Raw genomic sequence first — 8,832 nt, forward strand, 5'->3', positions numbered from 1 at the left:
TGGGCTTGCCGTTGAGAAAAAGTTAGACACCCCTGACCTACATACATAGATACATATGTACATACGTATATAGATAGATAGATAGACAGACAGACAAACAGACAAACAGACAAACAGACGAACAGACAGACAGACAAATAGATAGATAGATAGATAGATAGATAGATGGATGGATAGCTAGATAGACATTTATTTAGATAGATAGAAGAAAGTGAGAAAGTAAATACGTACGTACGTACTTATATACATATATATATATACATATATATAGGATACATAACAAAAAAATATACAAAGAGAATAAAGAACGAAAGTAAGAAATAGAAAAATACGAGGAAACGAGGAAGATATAGTAAAAGTAAATGAGTTAAATGAGGAAGAAGATGACGTTTAGAAAAAGAAATCGTATAGGATAAGGATAAGGATAAGAGGACGAATAAAAGCAGGGATATATAGGATAAGCTTCGTTCTTAAGATGTCTGATCTCTCTCATACCTTTATTTAGTTATCGACAAGGCAGCCATGGTATCGTGGGTTATACGATGAAGCCGCGGTTATACGGTTAAACCAGAGTATCCACTTAACTCTTAGGCAAGGACGTTGTCGGATATCCACGTGGTAAACCACCACGAATATATCCGTCTAGTTTCTAACAATGATACGACGAATTTCGAATTTTGCTTTCTAGCGATATCTTCTCTCTCTTATTGATATAATCATTTTTATAAATTTATCATTGAAACTTCAAACTTATTTTGCAATTCGATTTTCGCGAGTTATTTCGCGTTTGAATAAATTATATTTTACATATATGGTATTCAAAATTAATGATCATCTTTTTAACGATTATTTTTTTTTAGATAAGATAAGATTGGTAAGAAATTCTTACGCGTGCGTTCATTTTTATTTTTTATTTTTTCTTCATCTTTATCTTCTTTTTTTCCTCTCTCTCTCTCTCTCCCTCTTTCTCTTTTTTCGTTCGTCTATCATTAAAACTATATTGTCCTAATCCTCAAGCTGATAGATTCGAATCTCAAAGAAATGTAAGTAGTTGTCGACGTCTCGTTTTCGAGCGAAGAACAGACAGATAGAGATAGAAAAAGGAGGTTGACGATTTAAATATAGAAACGACTTAGGGGCCACTGGACGAAGGACAGTCAAGAGAAAAACTGGAAAATACAGCACTAATGATATCAAAATCCATGAGTATAAATATAAGAAATCTTATAAATATTTTTAAATGCATAAATTAATTGATATTATAAACATCAATTAATTGGTTACATTTTTTTATGATTACCTTTTATTATTAAATAACGAAAGGATATATTAAGGGGAATAATTAATCTTAAGCAATTTAATGAGAACCTTTTGATTTTATAGACACACACAACACACATATATACGAATAAAATATTCTTCTTGTTTTAACGTTTATTTCGATCTTCTTTCTCTTCTTACTTTTCATCTACGAATTTTCCAACTTTTCAAGCTAGACTTCCAACTTGTTTGGAAAATTCGACCTTGATTTCATGCTTTTTATTTTTCCTTCTTACTTTCTTCTCCTTTCTTTTCTTCATTTTTTTTTTCTTTTTTTCTTTCTTTATTAGATATCGTCGAACACGTAGCTCGGCATTTTCATTTTATGAAACAAGGAGTATCCAGATTGCGAAGGAAGATAAGTAACGCAGGTGGTCCCTCATACATTGGACGATAATCGTTGTTTCCCTTTCATCGACCTTAGCCCTTGCTCTTGAAAGGTCATACCTCCTTAATGGCCTCTTCTTCGGTATTAGAAAGAACGAATTCTAGATATCGATGAGCTTTTTCTTTGTGGCAAACTACAAGGACACAGATGGAAGGTCATCTTTTAGGTCATAGAGTTCATTCAGTTTTATAATTCCCTTTTTCTCTCTCTTTCTTTTGTGTCTTCTTTTTTTCTATTATTTTTTTTATTTAATCATTTTAAATATCATTTCTTTTTTCTTCATTTCTATTCTTACTCCGATCGATCCAACCAGCAAATTCGTTTCCAGGAATTTTCTTTTCTCCACGACAGTTCGACAAATCGACTTTTGCAATATTTCTCAATGAACTTGAAACGTGACTTTTTTTTTTTACATCAAACGATAAGAAAGAGAGAGAGAGAGAGAGAGAGAGAGAGAGAGAGAGGAAACAATAGAACAATTGTCGTCAGTTCTTTCTAACATACACGTCCTGGTATTCGTCAATTGATTTTTGCAATATTTCTCAATGAACTTTAGGAACGTGACTTTTTTTTTCTTGCAACAAATAAGAATAAAAAAAAAGAGAAAAAAGAGGAAAAGAAGAAAGGAACAATGGGACAACTGTTATTGTTAGTTTTTTCCAACACACCTTCTGTCATTCGTCAATCGATTTTTGCAATATTTCTCAATGAACTTGAGAAACGTGACTTTTCTTGTAACGAAAAAAAAAAGAAAGAAAAGAAAAGGAAAAAAAAAATAAAAGAGAGAAGAAGAAGAAGAAGAAGAAGAAGGAGAAGGAGACGAAGAAAAAGTAGGACAACTTATCATGTTCCTTCTAACGCATATTTTGGCAGTTGAACTGTTATACGCGATCGGATGTGATCGTTACGACGCTCGTACATACACACACACATATATATATGTGATGTATTATATTTATGTGCGGTCTGGTTTACGATTATTCGTTTTATTTTCGTCGCCAAAAGTGGAACGATTTGATACCAAACGAAATTCTAGAAAATCCCATACTATACGCTTTAACGGCTTAATAAAATTGGATTATAGTTGTCAAATATATGTTTCATTCAATTATATATACATATATGTATATTGAGAGAGAAAGGAAGAGGTAGAGAGAAGACAGACAGAGAGAGAGAGAGAGAAACAAAGAGAAAAGATTCGTACGATTGAAGTGGCTCGTAAAAGTTATCTTAGAAGAGAGAAAAGTTTAACTTAGTTCCTTGAACGAGTTAATTCGAATAGGAAAAAAGATTTTAGAAAAGTATAGAGATAAAAGAGAAAGAGAAAGAGAGAGAGAGAGAGAGAAGGACAGATAGATATATAGATATTGTATAATAAAAATACTTACATATCTGTATTACGAAACGATTCGCCTATGTATTCTGCAAAATACATAATAATAGGTACGTCTCTTTTGAAAACATTATGAGTGAACGTTTAGTTATTTATAAGCGTGGCACCTGTTATATTAGACAAAGAGAGATACTGTCTTGTACACCTTCATGCGTCCTTTTCTATTTTTCTCTTCCTCTCTTTCTCTCTCTTTCTTTCTCTCTCTCTCTCTCTCTCTCTTTCTGTGTGTGTGTGTGTGTGTGTGTGTGTGTGTGTGTGTGTATATATTCAGTTCTACTGTTCTATCCTTCCTTGTCACTTGTCTGTGTCAAGGCTTCGTTCTGAAAATAATAATTGAGAATTGATCAAACGAAGATAGAAATGGATTACTGAAGGAGATGGAAATATACATTACATTAGAAAGAAAGAGAGAGAGAGAGAGAGAGAGAGAGAGAGAGAGAGAGAGAGAGAGAGAGAGAGAGAGAGAGAGAGAGAGAATGATATTATCGAATATCGTGATAATTATTTATTTTTACGATGATAAAAATTTTTTTGGGTTAAGTCATGTTTCATAAAATGTATCGAACGACGTATAGTAAAAATAAAAAATAAAAAAAGAAAAAAGATCGAACGAAAGAGCAGGAAGACTCTCTCTCTCTCTCTCTTCTTCTGAGAGCGTTGAAAAAAGAAACTAATGAAAAGAAAAATCGTCTTACAGTTCTTTCTTCTTAGACCTTTAAGTTCCATCGGAGCATAAGAAAATTGTTCGATAATAGCTACGGTGTGTCGCTTTTTTCCCTTCCTATATTTTTATTTTCTTCTTTTTTTTCCTCTTTTTTTTTTTTTTTTATTATGTTCCTTCGCCATTGCTCGGTCTCTTGTAGCAGTCTCAAGATGGAAGTGTTTCTCAAGAAGAAGAGAGAGAGAGAGAGAGAGAGAGAGAGACTGCACTTCGGAAATCTACCGAGCCGATCGAACGACTATCGATCACACAAGGAAATAAAGTAAAAAAAGATACGTAAGTGGGAAGCTCTTTCTTAGAAGAGGGAAAATATAAATATAGGATATCTCTGTCTTTCTCTCTCTCTCTTTATATATATATATATATATATATATATATATATGTACGTATATATGTATATGTGCATCTTCACGCGTTCTTATATTGTTCTATAAATATAGAAATTTTATACGTACATGTATATCGAAATTTTCAATAAAGTTTTATTTCAACATTCGCATAATTCTTCTTCAAATATAATTTCAATATAAAAATTAAAGAAATGAAAGAAAGAAAAAAAAGAAAGAAAATATGCATAGCGGAATGTTAAAATTTTTATCTCATGTAATATAATTTCATTACAAAAGTATAATTTCGATATATAAAAATTGAATAGACGTTGATCGTAAAGTTTAGTTAATATTCATCTTAAATCGTAATCTCTTAACTTGTTTAATAATTTTCTCATGCTTAAACTAAAAGATTTAATGAAAAGAATTAGATTCTCAGAGATGGTTAAAGTTTATATCACGAAATAAAAGGAAGGAAAAGAGAAAGAAGAGAGTCAGAGGGGATTGTAAGGTCGATTCAAAACACGATAATAATACTTGAAAAAGTAATAATATTTGAAAAATAATAGTAATGTTATATAGGTAAATATCATGTGGATACGTAGTTACGTAACAGATACAGAGAGTATAACGTTATGACGCAAATATTTGCTTTCCTTTCGAGAAAATAGGAAGTTGGACGATTTAAACCCCTCGAGAATAACTTTTCCATTGTTGTTCGCAATGAATTAGAGTGTGAATTTTATTCGAGATATCGCCAATGCCCTTTCGTTTTTCAACGCTAACTGTTTATCGTCCGCCATTTTTTTTCTGAACGAACGAACGAAGGAATATACGATGAAGAATTGTTTCGACTTACGTAACTTCAATCTCGTTTCTTTATATACTTAGCAAGAAGCACTAGAAGGAATCTCAAACGATCGACGCAAGAGTAAGTTGAAGTAAATACAAAGTATAATATAATATGTATGCAAGTATAATACTTACGTTGTTTGACTATTATTTAAGAAATAATTTATTTATTATTTATAATAATACTAACAAGCTCATAATCGAATTATTATTACTATTATTATATGCTGTATTAAAAGATAATTATATCGTTTTTAATAAATTAATATATTATAATATAAGTATAATAGAATAATTTGTGTAATAATATTATCACTGTTGTTATTGATACTGCTTCATTAATTTGATATATTATCTGGATAAATATTGGTATATAATATATAATATTTTTTTATTATTATTATTATACTGTAATATATAGGAAATATTAAATTATTGTTAATAATATATTGATTAATATGGATTAAATATTAGAATTAATAGTATCTTTTTTTTTATTATTTATTAACTATAATAATACTATATTATATCATAGTTATATTCATGATATTCTTATCGATATGATACATAATCAAATTGAAAATATCTGTTTCATTTATCAGTTAAATATACCGTCTACGTTTCTACGAAATAACCACGCAATACTTTCTAAATCGATCATGAAGAAATGCAATTGAATTTCGCACTAACGAGTAAGCAAGTAAGAATAGTTGCTGCAATATTTTCGTTACATCGATATTTTAACAATGTATCGCATCTTCATTAGGAATGCGTTACGCAATGCCCGATGTAATCCGTATATAAAACAACGATGGAGAAATTACAACCCACGTCTTCCATTTAGTCGATATGTTACTTAATCCGCAATATCCGGCGTTATACCAACATTGTAATAGATATTATGCAATGGTATCGAACAGCTTCGTCATTGCGTATGATGTTCGACATACGTACATACGTATATATGTGTGTGTGTGTGTGTGTGTGTGTAAGAGAAAGAGAAAAAGAAAAGACATTGTATATACATGTATATATATATGTGTGTAATGTCAAAAATTATTGCGAACATCAAAATAAATATTTATTAAAATTTATAATCCATAATACTTTGCGAGGAAAAAGAAAATAAAAAAGAAATTAATAAAAGAAGGTCAAGCGAGCGAACCGGTCGAAATTTATCATCGTGGTTACGTTTACAATAAAAGAATTAATAAATGAGAAATGAGAAAATAAAACAATCCAAATATATAAATATATAAAAATTCCATTGAGAAATAATTTTCTAAGAAAATATATATATATATATATATATATATATATATATATATATGATTTATTTTAAAGAAAAATTTTTTATGAAAGATGATCTCACGCAATCGAAAGCCTTTAACCTTTTCGATCGGCTTAGAGTCTCCCACTGTTAGGTATAAACGAAATAACAGTACGTATGAATTTTGATTAGATCTTTGTCAGATAAAAATGGATCTGTTGTATTTTTGGGGGAGAGTCTGTACGTTCGTTTCTTTTCTCTCTCTCTCTCTCTCTCTTCCTTCCTTTCTTTCTTCTTTTTTTCTTTTTTTTTTGAAGCGTAGCACGTGAGGGGATATCTCAGGCAAGCCGTTTGAGTTGCAGATGGTGCGAGGTCCCGGGCTTGAGAAATCAATACCGTCAAAACCACCCCTGGTCCTGTGTCACTTCTATCCTTATCCTCTCCTACCGACTATAAAGTCTATGTTTCTCAAACTATTGAAGTCTTGACGTTGAGATTGTTGTTCTCTTGATAAGAACAAGAAGAAGACGAAAAAGAAAAAGAAAAATTAACAAAAAGAAAAAACAATCTACCCGATATATTTCTTATAATTTTGATTTATTTCTCTTTCTCTCTCTTTCTCTTTTTCTCTTTCTCCTTTTTTCTCTTTCTCTCTCTCTCTCTCTCTGTTTATATTGCGCTTATTATTTTTGAAAGTCTATTAATCGGGTCAATTAATTAATCGACTTAATACGTATTCTCACGAAGGGACGATATCGACGTTAAAATAATCGAAGGATGAATTATTTCCCTAGTGAATATAGAATATATATATATATATATATATATATATATATATATATTTTTATCGTTTGTTTGCATCTCTCGTTATAGTTTCATTTTCATATACTTAAGAATGATCGTTCACGTTTATATTCAAATTTGTTACTATATAAGGAGAATACGAAAGATAGGAAGTATGAATTGTATAGTCGCCGTGAGTACGCACGCGAATGTTTGTGTGTGTGTGTGTGTGTGTGTGTGTGTTTGTTACGGATTGTATAGAAGAAAAATTGAGCAAGTTTTGTCGAAATAGTTGAATTTTTCTTTTTCGAAAGAAATGTATGTTAAGTTTATATGCATCTGATATATATGTATATATTTATATATTGCTAGAAAATTGAAGTATCTGATATATTTATATGTGTGTGTGTATGTATATTATATCCAGTGAAGATTTTCAATTTACGGGATTCCATTGAAATATTCACGGACTACGTACATCTATCTCGTATTCTTAGATTGCGGAAACTAAAGAAATATTCCAAATATTTTCTGGTTTGAAAAAAACTTTCTTACAAGCATCTTTGAAGTTAAGAAATAGTAGGTATCATCAATCCGCATAATGAAAGTTTTCAAAAGATACTCGAAAGCGAATAACTATGTATATCTTTTTACGAGAATGAAAGTTTTTCTTTAAAAAATGAGTGAGTTTTTTGAAAAAGAAAATCAATCATTCGTGGTACGGAAGATTGGTAAAAGTTATTTATTTTTAAGATATATGTACATACATTTATTCGACCTTCTAAAGAACATTAAATGTCGTCCACGTGTTAGCGAAATGATGACACGAAGGTTGACCTATCGGTTTATTTAAATGCAATGGATTCACTTTTATGTCAGCTACGTGCATTTCCTCTTTTTCATTTTATTTTTTGTCTGGACTAACTCACAGAGGCAAAGATAACGAGGCAATCAAATTTTTAATTTAGTTTTGCTTACCTCGTAATGACAGGAGGTGAAAGAAGAAAAAAAGAAAGAAAAGGGAATATTCTAATATGAAAGAACGAACGTGGATTTTATTTATGTTGCTGACATGCGAGATCCATATTTGATGATCTATCGTTTAACTCTCGTTAATTAATTAATCTAATATCTCGTATCGCGTATATTTTCATAACAGTGATGTATCCAAAGGATAACGTATAAAGGATGTATTTGCAATTTTTGTAATTATGAAAGACAAATAAGAATAAGTGTAATTTCGAATATACAGAGATATCTTGTAATAATAAATACAATAATAATAATAGTGATAAATAATAATAATAAATATAATAGTAATAATAATAATTATTATTATTCAATAAATCTTCACTATTCGATTATTAATTTTAAATATAATAATAGTGATAAATAATAATAATAATAATAGTAATAACAATTATTCAATAAATGTTCACTATTCGATTATTAATTTTAAATTAGACACTTTTATCTCTGATAAATAAACTAGTTAATGTAATAGAAGAAAGAAGTGGATACTCGAATAAAAGTCGAGTTTGAAGTTGACTCTGTTGGAACATTGTGATCCTTTTAAGATCTCGACTGGGGTCCAATAGTCTCGTGGAAAACGACCTGATCTTTCTCTCAATTAAATTCAACAATTCAGCATCTCTTATTTCTCTTAGTTATCGAGCACCTACCTAAGTAAATTTATGCGCTATTTGAAGCCATTAATGTTTCCATCGAATAACGTGAAAATTTCCATGGATTTGACTCGAGTATAATAGGTATTGC

At 30.1% G+C, this 8,832-nt stretch overlaps 1 long non-coding RNA gene across 2 annotated transcripts; it reads right to left on the minus strand.

Moving 5' to 3' along the window:
* Window positions 1–1,490: 1,490 nt before the first annotated feature.
* On the minus strand, window positions 1,491–4,307 carry LOC127066189 (uncharacterized). Of its 2 annotated transcripts, none has more exons than XR_007782299.1 (3): window positions 3,797–4,307; window positions 3,097–3,421; window positions 1,491–1,841 (listed from the first exon to the last, which is right to left on the minus strand). It is a non-coding gene; the product is annotated as an uncharacterized LOC127066189 (long non-coding RNA). The 2 variants fall into 2 exon arrangements; XR_007782298.1 differs by having other exon boundaries at window positions 3,093–3,421.
* Window positions 4,308–8,832: the final 4,525 nt, after the last annotated feature.

Source organism: Vespula vulgaris, chromosome 9 (assembly GCF_905475345.1).
Source record: "Vespula vulgaris chromosome 9, iyVesVulg1.1, whole genome shotgun sequence".
In the NCBI taxonomy this organism is placed as follows: Eukaryota; Metazoa; Arthropoda; class Insecta; order Hymenoptera; family Vespidae; genus Vespula; species Vespula vulgaris.